At 49.2% G+C, this 15,758-nt stretch overlaps 1 long non-coding RNA gene and 1 other non-coding gene across 2 annotated transcripts; both read left to right on the forward strand.

Moving 5' to 3' along the window:
* The first annotated feature begins 3,344 nt into the window (after positions 1-3,344).
* LOC102147450 (uncharacterized) lies at positions 3,345-10,925 on the forward strand. Its single transcript, XR_290025.4, has 3 exons — positions 3,345-3,531; positions 4,128-4,293; positions 9,554-10,925. It is a non-coding gene; the product is annotated as an uncharacterized lncRNA (long non-coding RNA).
* Positions 10,926-11,842: 917 nt separating this feature from the next.
* Positions 11,843-11,987, forward strand: MIR9079 (microRNA mir-9079). The gene has a single exon (NR_128102.1). It is a non-coding gene; the product is annotated as a microRNA mir-9079 (primary transcript).
* Positions 11,988-15,758: the final 3,771 nt, after the last annotated feature.

Consider the following 15,758-nt stretch of genomic DNA (forward strand, 5'->3'; position numbering starts at 1 on the left):
AATTCGTAGCTCACACCATAGAGAAGAGTAAACTCAAATGGATCACGAGTTTAAATGTGAAAAATGAAACCATATAAGTACTAGTGAAAAAAACAGGTGAATTCCTCTTAACTTCAGTGTAAAGAAGAGATGTCAAACCATGACTCAGAATCCAGAGGCAACTAAATGAAATATCGGTGAATTGGACATGGCAAAAACCATCAGAAACAAAGTCAAAAGACAACTGGAAAATTGGGAGAAAATATTTGCAACACATAAGACAGACAAAGGGCTAAAATCCCTAATATGTAGAGATCTCTTAAAAATTGAGACAGAGGATGAAATATTCAAAAGAAAAATGAGAAAAGATTTCAACAGACAGTTCACACACACACACACACACACACACACACAGATCAAAATGGTCCTCAAGCATATGAAAAGATATGCAAGCACACTCGTAAAGACATGCAAATTAAATCATGCAAATTAAGCCTGAGGTACTCTTTCCCACCTATCACAATGGCAAAAATTAAGACAATTTTCTCTTGGCCAGGCTGTGAGGAAACAGGCCCTCTCAGTTGCTAGTGGGAATGCAAAGGGCTCTGAGCCTTTTAGAGGGGAATTTGGCGGGCTCTAACAGTACTACAAGGGCACTTACCTTTTGACCTGGCCATCCAACTTTTATGATTTACCCTGAAGATACGTCTTCAAAAATACAAAAATCCGTATGCATAAGGTCAGTTATTGCAGTATTATTTGTAATATTGGAAATAACCGACATGCCCATAGGGAGAGAGAAGTTGAATAAACTCTAGTACATCTACACAAAGGTGTACTATGCAGTTGTGATAAAGAATAAGGAAGATTTCTATGAATCGATATGGGGGGAATTCCAGGATATACTGTTAAGTGAAAAGATCAAAGTGCAGAAGAAGATGTACAGTTGACATGTGAAAAAGAAGGGGTTGTAAAAATATCCATGTCTCCACTTGTTTGTGGAAAAAGAAATACAGGAGGGATAAACCAGAAAACATGAAATTAGTCACCTATAGGATGTGGGTGGAAAAAAATGGATGAATAGGAACAGGGGAGAGGGAGAAGGCGGGGTGACGTTTCTCTTTGTGCGCCTTTTCTATAGTTCTGACACTGGGAAACGTGCTCATGTAATTGAAATCAGCCAGGATGTAGGAGTAATCTAAAATGGAATAAAAAAGTAACCTATGGAGCCAGCCGTGATGGCCTAGCATTTGAAGTTCAGTGTGCTCCACTTTGGTGGCCCACGTTCATTTCCTGGTTTAGGAAACATACCGCTCGTCTGTCGGTAGCCATGCTGTGGCAGCAGCTCACACAGAAGAACTAGAAGGACCTACAACTAGAGTATACAACCATGCACTGGGGCTTTGGGGAGGGAAAAAAATTTAAAAAGAGAGGAAGATTGGCAACAGATGTTAGCTCAGGGTGAAATTTAAAAAAAAGTAACCTGTGAACCTGACAGTACACCAGATGAGTACTACAACCTCATTGAAGGAGGTGGGGAAGAAAAGAACTTTCCCGTGTAACTTGTGAAAACAATATTTCTATTGGGTAACGTAAGGCTGAAAACAAAAAGAACTGTACATAGATATTGTACTTTAGTTAGTAAACTTGTTTTTCACGGGGGAATGGTTTAGCATTTCTGAAAATCTTTTATATATATTCTGGGATCAAGCAAATAAGTAAGTACATTGTGGAAAAGAGGCAAGTTTCTGATGGAGAAAGGAGTTACAAATAAGGAAAGGAGGAAGGCTAGAATGAATCCTTGGTGTGGGGTTGGAATCAAAGGTATCAGGATGAACTCCTGGTTGGTGTAGTGCCAAGATGTTAGGAGTGTTCACAAAATGATGGGGCCATGTCAAAAGGACACAGGAGCCACCTTGAAAGTGCTCCCAATGGGCAAATCTGGGATACTTTTTGCAACAAAATAAATATTGATAGTAATGGATTATAGCTCATATCTTTGATTCCATTCTGACATAAATTAATAATTGGCTATGCATACGTATATGTGTATGTAGATATTATGTATATATTATCTGTATCTGTATATATTGAGAGAGGGAGAGTCAGACAGAACAGCTCTTCGTTATAATAGATTTCTAGTTAATTAGAAGGAATGATAGAAATAGAAAATCGCCATTTGGCAAACAGCACAGTAATAATTATGACAGGCAAGAATCTTCAACGGGAAAAATCTAATTCTACAGTGGAGAAACCTGGCAAATATCACCTTTCCCAAGTCAACAAAGTTGAAGTCAGCAGTAATGATACATGTTGATATGACGTACTGAGGCCAGAACATCATTTCTGTGTTATTCTTGCCCCCAGTGCACAATCTGGAAATAGTAGATAAAAGAGGAAATAGTAGATAAACCCACATTGAGGGACATTCTACAGAATTACTGGTCAGTGCCCTTTCAAGGTGTCAAGGTCATGTGAAAGGCAAAGACCGTGGACTGTCCCAGATGGGAGAAGTCTAAGGAGACGTGACAACTGAGAGCTGTGTGAGATCCTGGACTGTTGGCTCCAGGAACAAGGAAAGGCCATCAATGGGCAACTGGCTAAATCTGAATGAAGTCCGTAGATGAGTTAATGTGTCAATGTGAATTTTCTGGTTTTGATCACTGTGTTATGGTTATGTAAGTTTTAACATTGGGGAAGCTGGGTGAAGGGTACAAGGAACTTTATGATTCCCAAACTGTTTTATAAGTCTGAAAATTACTTTAAAAGGAAAAGTTAAAAATTAAAAATAAATGAATAAAATGAGAAGCCCTCAGGCCTTACTCCAGAGAATTGAATTCAGTAAATCTTGGGAGCGGGCTTCGGCGATTGTGCTTTTAACAAATGGACTGTGAATGAATAGTCAACCCATGTCAGTGGGTGGAAACAGAATAAACAAATGAATCAATAAAAACATGGCAGATGTGACTTGTGTGTGGCAAGGGGCAGAATGACCTGGGCTATGTGTGTGGGCAATTTTAGAAGTTTCTACTTCAGAAAATATTTATACCTTCCATGTTGTTAATTTTTTTCTTAATCAAATGCTCCCTATGAATCACACACTTTCTGCTTTAACTAAATCCCCAAACTCATTTACTCAAAATATGTTTATTGATAGTTTTGTGTGCCAGTTACTGTGATCAGCGTCACGGGGATGAAAATAGGAAGACACAGTTCCTGCCCCCAAGAAGTTTAGAGTTCATGGGGTAAGACACATACTGGGAACAACTCTTAAAGGGAGCAGGGTGTGATGGTCGACTCAGGGCGCCTGGATTTGACCTGAGCTTGCTGGGGGCGGGATGAGCGGTTGGTCTGCTGGAATGTGGGGGAAGGGAACAATCTAAGAGGCAGTTGGGGAGGCAGCTCTGAGGGGGGAGGACAGTTGGAAGAATGAGAAAGCTTTCCGAGAGGGATGCTCAAGGGGGAAAGTTTCCGATCCTAGAGGACCAGATGAACCATAGTGCTGTGAGCCAAAACAGGGAAGCTGGGAGAGGATGGAGGCTTGAGAGATAGGTAAGTCCTGTATTTGCTGTGCTTGGGTCTGTAAGAGACACCTGAGGGTCACCTGAGGACGGATTCCTGCTCTCCAGGATCCCACACTTGGGGCGGGAGACTAGCACAGCCTCGCTGAGCTAGAAGTCCGGACAGAATGAACTTAGTGCTCTAAGGAAGGTACAAGAGATGAGCTGTCTGGGGCTCAGGGGCCAGGAGCTTGGGGCTGGCTGGGTTTCAGGGGACGACAGACTTCCACTGGCCTTCGGAAATTTGGGTCTGTTGGTCAAAGAAGAAGATGAAGACTCAAAACAAAGAATTGAAACGGGCTCCCCCAGCTGACAGAGGAGGAGTTACGGAGGGAGCAAGTGCGGCTCGAGGGTCATGGAAGAGCCAAGGGGGAGTCCTGGGCAGGCTCGCCTTGGAGGACACATGAAAGCATGGTTAGAGGGGGCATTTGATCCGGTAACCCAACTCAAACCCCTGTTGTGTGCATGTGGGAGCTCTGTCCTTGAGTTTTCTCACCTTTAAATCGGGGAACAAATAGAACCTGTCTTAAAGGAGTATTGTAGGATTAAATGAGCTCATATATGTAAAGTGCTTTAATATATGCGCAGTGCTCGACAAATGCTGCCATTAATTAGAGGGCAAGAAGAGAATGAAGGAGCAACTCCAGGGGCTGCAGAGGAAATCAAGGCGGTGCAGTCACTGGAGCCCTGGGACGAACAGGTTTTCAGAAGTAGAATGGAGTCATCATGATATCAAGCAGCAGTGAGAGGACAGGTATGGAACGTGTATTGTCACAGGCAAGTCTCAGTACAGCCTGATGAGGGAGTTTCTGTCATCATCCCCACTCCAGGATGTTACAAGCCCGAGGTCACAAGAGCATGACTTAGATTTCCTGTTGGGATCTGGACCTTGAGTGTGAAATGGCCCTTGGGTTAAAGGCTGGTTTCCCTTAGAGATGGTCATTTTTAGGATGCCTTCCAAGGGCCAAGGCTCTACCAAATGCTGGTGACCTTGAGGTGAACAAGCCTTGAGCCATGCCCTCAGTGAGCTCCCAGGACGAGGGTTCCTGTAGCCCCTTCCTCCATTGTGCCATGTCCAATACACCCCGAAAGAGGTCCATTCTTCTCCCCTGGCTCAGACACCTTCCATGGCTCCTGTGGTCTCCAGCCGAGGGACTGATCCAGTTGTATGCAGCTCTTCTCTGCTTTCAGGGCCTCATCTGTGTTCTGAGCTGCCATCCCAACCCAGCTTTATCTCTCTGCTGCCCAGCCTTTACCTGGTGCCTGGTCACACGGATCCCTTTCCCGCCCTATTAATACCCTTAATTCGTCCCTTGAAATCCCTCCACCAGCCACTGAAATCTAACCCACCTCCCTCCAAGCCCTTCCCTGGCTACAAATCCTCGCAGATCTCTTTGTCCTGTCTCTGTTTTCCTAGATTTACAGTGGCCCCACAGTGTGATTCAAGATGAGCGGTTGTACTTGGCTGATACCATGTCTCTGTCCTGAGTTATATATGAGGACAGAAGCTCCTTGAGCCAGGGATGGTATCTTAGCCATCTCCAGCATCCCTGCAGTCCATGTGCTGAGAGCTGTGGGGAAGTTCCAAAGCCCCACCAGACTCCTGCCACCACTTATTGCCATTGGGTGCCCAGGCCCAGCCTGGGTGGGAGGAGCAGGGTGCTGTGAGCACTGGACTGGGAGTCAGGGTCTTTTGGTCTGTGCCATCCCACCCACTGCACGGCCAATGACCTTGAACAAATAGATCCTTTCCTCTGGGCTTCAGTCTCTGCATCTGTGAAGTGTGGATATGGCACTGGACTAGACTCTTCCCAAGGGCCCTTCTTTAATGTGCACACAAAACCCCTGGAGATCTTGTGCAGATTCTGATTCAGTAGGTTTGGAGTGGGTCCTGAGATTTTGCATTTCTAACAAGCTCCCGGCTAACTGGATACTGGAGGTTCTGTGAGCCACACTTGGAGCCACAGAGGTGCAGCCCGACGGTTCTCGGCCCTAGCTGAAAAGTAGAACGGTCTGACAGGTCGCTGCTTCTGTTCCTCCACCTCTTTCCCCGTTTAAAAAATTAAATTTCCTCTGGGGAGACCAAAAATTGTGATGCTGGAGTTACACCTCAGGCCAATTAAATCAGAATTTCTCAAGGTAGGAACCTGGCCTCAGTGTTGTTTAAAGCTCTCCAAGTGAATCCAATCTGCAGCCCAGGCTGGGAACCACTGCTCTCCCTCACCAGCAGAGAATTTCGCCAAATTAGCCATTTTCAGGTAAAGCTTTTGTTTTCTGCTGCCCCCTGGTGGCCATGTTGTTCCCACACAGTCAGATTTCTAGCTCAGGCTGATTTCCCAGAGTGGAGACAGGACTCTCAGAACAATGAAGAAAGTAATGCTGTTGCCCAGAGTGAACATCGCTGCTCCCCCAGGACCCACCCTACCGTGAGTGGGCTCCTCCACTGCCCCTGTGCTGAGCAGGATTCCTTAAACAAGGGCCTCAGTCCCAGATTCCTGAAGACAGCCTGGTGTGCCTGGGGACAGGGAGGATCCAGGAAAGCAGGAGGAGGAGCCTCTGAGACAGCCGAGCCAGAGGCAGAGGCTGGGTTCCAGTATCAGTGCCGGCCGGAGCTGAGCGGGTACGCAGAGAGGGCATAACCCAGGCCGTTGACGTGTCTGTGTTTCAAGACAATGATGCCTTGTACAAAAGCCCATGGTGTGAACCATAGGAAAGTAGAAGGTCTCTTTTTGACTGTGAGGAGCTGGGGTGGCCATCAAAAGGCCTAGGAGGCTGAGAAGAAAGAGGTTTTCTAAAAAGTCACTTAGTGGTTGAGTGGCAGATTCAGGGTGAAGACCCAGCTGCCTGGGCCCACCGTGTGTCCCATCCCAGCTCAGCTTGGAGCCCTGTGTTTATCATCAGGACCAACCCCCTGGCGGGCTTCCTTGGGGCCTGAGGTCAGCTGGGCACTGTTTGCTGACTCACCCAGGCAGGAGGAATTCTGCCCTCGAGAACCCTGAGTGCAGCGCAGGCAGCGCCCCAGCAGGGAGCAGTCCTGGGGCAGAACCCAGGGGCTCACGCAGGAGTAGTGGTTCCACCCTCCCCGGCTGGAGGGCAGGTTGATCACAGCCGCTGACAGAGACCAGGGTGACCTTTGTCCCGGGAATCTTTCTAAGCACACTTTTCATTGTGTCCCTTTCCTGCTTCCAACCTTGAGTGGCTCTCAGCTCCCTACTGGGAAATATTCCTCCATGCGCCGTCCCACAGACTCATCCTGAGCCTTCCTGCTCCAAGCCTTTGCTCTTAACTCTTCCTCGTCATCCCACAGGCACATCCCGGCGCCATTGCCCATGGAGTTCCCATCCCTGCTTCCCACCTCCTCTTGCCCTTACAGCCCAGAGCAAACTTGTCCTTCCTCTAAACCTGCAGAGAACCTTCTCTTGGCATGACTCCTTGGCACCTTCTCTCTTTCCCTGCCATGACTTCTCTTCCTTAGGGGCAAAGGATGGTTTAGACTTTGCGGCATCCTCTGCATGAGAAATAGTTCATGTGTATTGAATTCTCAAGTGTCCAGATTGCTGACAGGCTTGAGCAGGATTCAGGAAGCCAAGTGTTCAATGGCAGGTGGCAGGGTCAAGGTGTGAGGGCTGGGAGAGTCACAGGAATCCCACCAGACATGGACCTGGCCAGAGAGGGGAGCGGCAGCCAGGAGAGGTCGGTGGACTCTCAAGGTGGACAGCCACTGTGACCCATGGTGGGTTAGGAGGGAGGAAGAGGAAGCAGCTGGGACAAGGGACAAGTGAGGAGGGGCATTGGCTGGGTCTGTTTCCTCTCACAGAAATGTGTTTCCCCCCTCTCCATGTCTGGTCTCTCTACCTCTATTTCCTCTTCAAACCCCACCAGTCTGCCCTTAGAACCTCTCTGATCCGTTTCCTTGATACTTGGTCCCCAGCCTGTTACACTCACCTGCATCAAATCTTTGCCTCTCTATGTTTCCTTGGTTGTCTCTCTCACTCAAGAAACTCCATAGGGACTGGAATAGTGTCTTGTTTTTTCTGGTCCCCAAAGTACCAGACCCAGTGGCTGGTCCACAGAAAACCATCAATGGATGATGCTGAGTGGACTCATTCAGGGATGCAGCAAGAGAGAAACAGTGGGCATGATTTTCCCATTGACAGGGATCCTGGAGCAAAAGGAGAGACTCTCCAGAAGGGGTTTGCCCTGAACCCAGCCCTCAGCTTTCCTGGGCCCCAACCACAGGAACTCTTGAGAGGCAGACCTAAGGTTTGGGTTGCTTAACATTTAGACAGCAGGGGGCGCTCTGGCCCTGGATTCCTACCCCTGGTGCCCTGGTCTTTTTTCTCTTGACCAGAAATGCTGACCCCAGTGGCAGGATGCCCACAAGTGGAATTGCAGCAGCTCAGAGCCTAGGGCAGCTGGCTGACTTCTCTCTGGGATGGGTCGGGGGGAAGGAGTTCCCCATCTTCACTGCCTGCTCTCTGTAGGGTGAGGAGTAGGAAGGTGCTGATGATGCCGCTGGCTCACAAACGCATCGTGGCCGGGCCAAGAGTGCAGGTCAAGTCGCTACCTCGCCACTGATCTCGACGCATTCGCTTCCCCGCTCTGGGCCTGTTTCTCCTCCATCAAATGGTGGAGCTCACCCCTTCCATCCTGTTCTAGGGTGTAGAGCATCCCCCAAATCATTCTGAGCTGTGGGGCTGCTGTGCAGACCACCCACGCTTTGTGGCCCTTAGGGGACCAGAGTCATGGAAATCAGCCTTCTCCTGCTGTGGGACTGGTCCTAAGCTGGGCATTTCACATCCCCTTCCCCAAACTCCCACAAGCACAACTGCGGGGACGAGATAGCCAGTCGAGGAAAGGAGCTGGGGCCCCTTAAGTGATGAGGCCAAAGAGGGTCCAGAAGTGGGGAGTAGGATGCTTTTTCTGTAAGTTGTCAAGTCACTCCAGACAGGATGATGTGTTGATTCTCACCACATGAGTGGCTCACATCGGTAAGAACTATCCAGAGATGGGGTGCTCTGATGACTCCAATAGTGCTTGTCCCAGAGAGGGAGCGGGTGACAAAGGAATAGCAGGGTGGTGGGGTGGGGAGCTTAGCTTTAAAATGTTTACCCATTTAAAAAAATTGGTCAGGTGCACATGTGGCAGATGGGTAAAATCTGTTAAGTCTAGTTGGCTGCTGTTTTCTGAAACCAAAATTTTAGATTTGAATGCATGTATTTGCAAACTATAAGAAAAACATGCCGGGGATGGCCTGGTGGCACAGTGATTAAGTTCACGTGCTCCACTTCAGCGGCCCTGTGGTTTGCAGGTTTGGGTCCCAGGTGTGGACCTACCCACTGCTCATCAAGCTATGCTGTGGTGGCATACCACATACAACATAGGGGAAGATTGGCACAGATATTAGCTCAGTGACAATCTTCCTCAAGCAAAAAGAGGAAGATTGGCCACAGATGTTAGCTCAGGGCCAATCTTCCTCACCAAAAAAAAAAGAAAGAAAATAAAAAGAAAGAAAAAAAAGTCCCTCTGAACACAGTTTGTTTGAATGCAGTTTCTTGATTGTCAAAGCCTCCAGGGATGCGAACATCCCCTGCTGCGTGGTTTTCAGCAGAAACTCGGTGCTCAGACTAAAGGGTGACCATGAGGAAATGAGGACAGAGGACAGCCCTGGGGCACGAATGTCTGAGCCTGGGTGTCAGTCCCAGCCAGAGGAGGAAAGTAAGGTTGGTCCCTGCCTGACCACCAGCCCACGTGGTCCACAAGCAGCCTCTTGCTACCAAACGAAAGCAGACAGAGATTGAGGGAACCGAGGAGAGGTTTAATGGAGAAAAGATAAGGAAACCTCGGGACTCACCATTACTCTGACACATTTCCAGTTATTGGCTGACTGCTGGCCCCTGGGCAGGCCCCCTGAGTGGGCAGGTTGGGTGACTGTAAATGCGCAAGGGATGGGCCTTGGAGCTGACCTGCTTGCTCGGTAAATCAGCAACTTGTGCCGCTGGTCATGTTCACAGGGGAGCGTGCTTTGAGATGACAAGGAGCTGGCCGAGACCGGAGGCTTCCCGCCCCGAGCCGGAGCCAGGAGTCCCCCAGAGGCGCAGCTGAGGATGCCCGCACCTGCGGAGAGTCGGGACAGGAGCCCTCTTCCCCAGACGGGCGGCCCACGCACGGAGCTGCCTCCGCTCCAAGCCCGGTGGCCGCGGCCACGTCCACGCATCCGCTAGGAGAGCCGTTGCCCCGGGGAGGGCAGCGTGAGAGGGCTGGCCACGCATCTCTGCTGACTTCATCTCCCAGCAAGGGGAGGACGGCGGCGGCGGAGTGCAAGCCCGATGGAAAGCCAGACTGGAATCCGAATGCCCCCACCGGCTGGGGGCCCTCTGCACGCTTCGCGGTGGTCTTCGGACCCGGAGCGCCCGGCCAGGCCTGCAGTTCTGCCACTGCTGGCTGTGCCACCTGGAAAAGTTATCTAAACCTCTCTGTACCCCAGTCTCCTTCTTCGTCACCTGGTGATCATAACTGTCCTGACCTCATTGGATGGCTATGAGGTTTAAACGAGGTAATATGTGCCCAAGGTTGTTCTGAACAGGGTTTCTTTTGTTTGGAAGGATTAAAAAAAAAAAAATTGGAATACTCTCTAAAAAGAGTAACTGACCTCAGTACCCTTGAGTGCCCGGTATTGAATGAGGGGGTTCACGAATGGGCATCAGGGTGGATGGTCCTGCCTCCAACACTGCAAAGCCTTGTGTCGGTGTATTGTATAGAAATACTTTTTTTGCCTAGGAGTCCACAGGCTAAGATGCTCAAAGGGGTCGTGACTCAAGATTGGGTGCCTAGGGGGTTTCAAGTGCCTTTGTTCTAGACTGGAGTTTCTCAGCCTTGGCACTATTGACATTTGGGGCCAGATAATTCTTTGTTGTGGGGGTCTGTCCTGTGCATTGTAGGGTGGTTAGCAGCATCGCCAGCTCTTTCCATGAGATGCCAGGAGCATCCCCTCCAACTTGTGATGATCAAAAATGTCTCCAGACATTGCTAAATGTCCTCGGGGGTGGGAGGGGGGCTCAAAATTGCCTCTGGCTGAGAACTACGGCTTTGCAACATTCCCTGTGGAGGACGTCCTCGGTAAGTTGAAGCTGAGCAAGATTACTTTTCTGACCCTCAGTGGTCTCTGCCTACTTCTGTGCACTGTATGGAGGGTCCAGTTACATCCTGGCAAAGGCTTTTCAAAGTTGATGGACCACAGACTTTCCAAGCCCCAGCCCTGTTTGCTGTCAACTATTGGTTCCCAGACCTGGCTGGGCAGCTAGATCAACTGGAACTCGGTTTTTATTATATTAATTTTTTCTCAAACCTAAAGGATTTTTAGAGCATTAAATGCAACATAAATCACTCAGTTCATTACTATTCATTAAAACCTGAGCTACAATTAAAGTTAAATAGTTAATTCTTTGGGGAACAAGGTCTTGAGGTAATCTCCTTTTGTGGCGAATACATCTTTTTTAACCACAGATCTCAGAACTGATAGTTCCTCGTTCAGGAGAAAGATCAGAGAAGGATTTTAAGGAGAAGGCCCAGTGAGGAAACAGATGTGGGAGAAACGTCAGAAGTATTTGCTGGGGCATCCTGGATGTGTTGAGGATCTTTGACTCCCCCCCTCTTTTTTAATGATTAATTGTCCTCCATAGGCGAATCAGGCTTGGCTCTTCTTCTCTTGCTTAACTCCTTGTACACCTGCTCCAACATGTCCCCAGAAATTCCAAATGACTCCAGGACGTGTCGCTCTCGGGAGCTTTGTTCCGGAATGCTCATGGAGCTTGCTTTGGGCAGTCCTTCAGTTGCGAGTCCTTCAGTCTCATTGTTGGGGCTGTGATGCCGGGTGCCAGGCAGCAGACACAAGCTTTGGAGATGCTATGGGTGCAACATGGAGCACCTCTGGGTGAAGATCCCTTAGACTAAGGGAACCAGGTGCTGGCTTTTGCCTTGAGTCAGTCCCACGCTCTGTGGGACTTGGGGATCTCGTCAATGACTCCAGGTAGAAGAATCAGCCTGGAGTCGACTTCTGGGAGGTATGTGTCAATAGTGCTGAGTGTGGGCATCTGAGTCCCTCTTTGCAATTGTGTGCACCTGGGTGTCATCTGCACATCTGGTCCTGTGAGCTCAGATTAGGATTCCCAGTAGTACCTTGTGACACCACAGCTGTGCCGTGACAAATGTAAAATGTGCTGAGACATCTAGAGTTTGGTAAGGCATGTGCACCATGGCCCTGTTGCCGGCTGCTTTAAAGGCATCAAGGTGGCTCTCTGCAGAGCGAATATGGCTGTTTTCATGGGTGTCTCTAAACGATACCACTAGGCTGTTGAGGGCTGCATGGTATAGACCAAGTCAATGTTGCAGTTCGTCATCAACCTGTGGTATCAGAGATTCTGGTTCCCCGTGTGAGTGTGGTAGTCGTGGAGCTGGGGTATCAGGTTCGGAATTAACTGCAAATGGCACCTCTGAGAACATGTCTCTTCAAGCTGGGCAAACTGCACCAAGGCTTGTGGTGCAAATTGTCGTAGCAGTGTGGGAGTCCTCACATTTGCTATGTAGACAGCAGAGCCGATACTGGAGTATGTCCAGTCTCCACAGGTGGGTCCACAGTCTCATAATTCTCACTTGAAAGAGCCAGGGAGCACTGCTGAGGAAGGTGAGGATTGGGGTGGCCCTGGATGGGGCATCTTTGTGACAACCGAGTTGTTTCCTTTTTGACATTATGGCAGAGTGGGTCTTCTGCTCTTACCTGAAGAAGTTAATGGTTTTGGCAAAGCACAGATATGAGATCAGTAGAGAGCTCAGATGAGCCTAGGACAAGGTATAGGGGCTTCCTTAGCAGGCATGGCCCCCTGTCTAGGCTGAGCTCCTCCAGTGAGGGACAAGGAGGACCTTGTAGGTTGGTGCATTGTTGTTGGTGGGAAGAAACAGTTTGAGCAGTGGTCTTTGTAGTGGTCAGATAGTTTTTTAAACCCCACACCTCAGATCGTTGTCTGCATTTTCCCTCTTGGGCAAAAGGAAGTTCTAACTTGGGGAAAGCACAGATTGTATTTTCTCAGTAGGCCTAAGGGGAACCATAGGTGGAGGAACGAAGGGGCACTGGAGGTCCTCCCAGGTGGGTGGGATCTCCCTGGTGGGGTGGGCATCTTTGTCTTGATGTGATCATGGAAATCATGGAAATGACAGGTGGCCCATGACATCCTGCTATTTAGAAGAGAAGAGTTTCTTGCATCTCTTGGTGGGACCCCAGCTGTACCATGTAGGAGGCACACCACACACTCAAGGCCTCAGATGACCCCTTGGAACTGGTGTTGGGACCTCCAGTCGGGGCTGGGCTCCTTCAGCAAGAAGAGAAAGACCCTAAAGGTTGGCATATTGTTGGTGCTGGGAGCGAGATTTCACCTGTTTTGATGGTTGGGCCAGAAGAGCTCTCTGATCATTGAGGGTGTCTTCCAGGAAGTTTCTGGTGACTGCTTGCTTCTTGGAGTTGGGACACGGTTTGTTGAAGAGTCTCTTTCTTGGTGTGTTTGTCCTAAAACATGTCTCAAGTTGGCAGTTCCCACTTTCTCTGTGTCAAGAGCTCTTCTAACATCCTCTGCCATGAATGAGGGTTCATGGCTTTCCTGGTTCAGAATGCAAATGTAAATTTTATAGGACCTCTCTTGTTTTTCTAATTTTTTCTCCAGGTCTTGGATTTTCTGCTTATTCATTTTCACTTCCTCAAGCAGCTTCTGCTCTTTCTCCTTCCTGATTGGCTGTCTGTGCACCATCGTGACTTGTTGCCCATGGCCTTCATTAAGGCCTGTGTGGTTTTGCCTTCATTTTCCAGGTGAGCATTGACCCGGTGCAGGGGACCCTTGCCTCCTTCCTTGCCTTACCTACTCTTCCAACACTTGCACGCTGGACACATCATCTCGCTCAGAATTGGAAGGCCGCATCTTTTTCAAACCACTCTCTTTCTTCCTGACTTTGTTAGTGTTGCAGAGCCCTGACTTGCTGCTCATGGCCTTCTGAAGGCTTGTGTGATGTTCCTCTTGAGTTTTCGGCCGAGCATGGGCTGTGCGCCCTCTTTGTTCTCCCTGCTATGGCATGGTGATACTGCCACTCTCTGTTTGGAAGAGAAGGAGGCTGCATCTTTCAAACTGTTGTGGACAGTGTTTTGTCCGGGGATTGTCATGATCTGATCCGTCAGACTTCGTATTTTTTTTTATCCTGGAATTCGGCTGCTTTCTGCCTCGTGGCACATTGGATGCCGGGGCCGGGGGCATGAGCCATGGTAAATGGCACCAGGAAATTGGGGTATTTGCCCACCGACTCCTTTCTCTTCTTGGCTGAGGGATGCTCTGCAGGCGTTAACTCTCCAGAACTTGCGGCCTCCCCGCCTTTGAGGGTCCATTTCTTTTCCCCTTTGTGCTTTCTCCTGGAGTGCTTCAGTTCCTTTCCAGTTCACCCAGCTGTGTCAGCTGCTTAGTCTTTGATGAAATGTCCTCTCTTCTGAGGAGTGTGTCCTGACTTTGATGATCTTTATGACACCAGAGGCCAAGAAAAGCGACACTGCAAAGGGAGTCAGAGCAGCAGCCCCCTTCCTTCAGGACTTGTAAGGGCCACCTTTGGGGTGAGACCAGAGATCTGTCCTCTAGGCTGTGACTGTGGGGACAGCTGGTGCCCCTTCAGCTTCTCCTTTGTGTGTGCTGACAATAATCCTTGGGGGACGCGTTGCCCTGTCCACCCCTGCCGCAGAGCCACGGTTTGCTGTGCGGGCTTTGTCATTTAGAGCATGGTTTTGTGCTTCAAAACTTTTCTTTGGGTTTTAAAATTAACATTCAGGAGGCTCGCTTTTCCTTAACCTTTAAGTTCCATTTGCAATTTCTGCTCTTAACAAATTTTAACGATCCCTTTTAAGGGGAGTTGGTGAGATTCCGGGTCCCATTGGAAGTGGTTAGTGGTGACGGCCCATCTCCTGCTCATGACAAGCTAACAGTCACAGACTGGGCGGTGCAGCCTGGTGCCGGTCCTGTTCTGCCCTGGGCTGGTGGTCCATAAGCTCATTTCTCTCTCCATGTTCCATTGAGGTGAGGCTGGCTTCGGGGACAGGCGACCTGTGCTGTCACGCAGGCCCCACACTTGGTTTAATGCTCTGCTGTCGTCATCTTGAAATTCTTAAGAATCTTTTGAAGAAGGAAGCCCCGTGTTTTCTTTTAGCACTGGGCCCTACAGATCATTTACCTGGTAAGTCCTGAAGAGGGGCAGTTACAGACCAGAGTGTGTCCCTCAGCATTACTGAGGGCAGCGGGGGAGGAGGGAAGAGCTCACTGGAGAAAGAGTTGTGGAAAGAGGCTGGGGTTAAGGAGAGAGAGAGTGGAGGGTGGGTAGAGAGGGAGAGGGCCCACCTTAAAATCAACGGGATGAATAGGATGAGAGATTAGGCATTTTGTGTGGGACTCAGAAAGGCAAGAACATCCCCGCGATGGTTTGCCTCCGCAATTATTTGCCATCTCATCAGACGGGGAGCCCCGTGTGGGCAGGGATGGGTTTGCTTTGGTTCTTTACCAGGTAACTCCCGGTGTGAGTGTAGCATAATGGACAGCCTGTAGCTGAGGCTCCGAACAATAGCCGTCAAACAATGACAAACTTCATCACTGAGCTGAATGGCAGTGGAATACGTTTCTTTGACGAGCAGCGAATCCCCGGTGGGTCAGGGCACTGGTTAAGCAGAAACCAGTGGGTCGTTGGGTGTTAATCACTGATATTTCTGTTGTTGGTTGAATGCAGTGGAGCACATGCCCTTTGGTACACATCTGGGGTTGCAGCCCCTGGCCCTAACCCCATGAATCGCTCAGTGCCTGTTGAAGAACTTTCTTCTCTCAGCATCTGGCCCTCCAATCTGGATTCTTTGTGTCTCTGCTGGGTTCCTTTTTCTTCCCCTGCCTCCCACCATAGGCACCATGGCGCTCCAACTCAAGCACCTTAAAAATGTCCACTTAACAGAATGACAGATGGCATGGTTGGTCCCTCCAACCACTTCTGTCACTTTCTGCCTATTTCCACATTAAGTACATGCTTCCCACCTGACTAGCACTCCCACCCTTACCCCTGCAACTGAACAAACCCTTTGGTCAATGTAGGTGGTCTGTATATAATAAATAGGCTTGCTTTGCTTCTGTGGTATCTACCCAACCCCACACGCCTTCC

The sequence above is a fragment of the Equus caballus genome, chromosome 3, assembly GCF_041296265.1.
Source record: "Equus caballus isolate H_3958 breed thoroughbred chromosome 3, TB-T2T, whole genome shotgun sequence".
Taxonomy (NCBI): domain Eukaryota; kingdom Metazoa; phylum Chordata; class Mammalia; order Perissodactyla; family Equidae; genus Equus; species Equus caballus.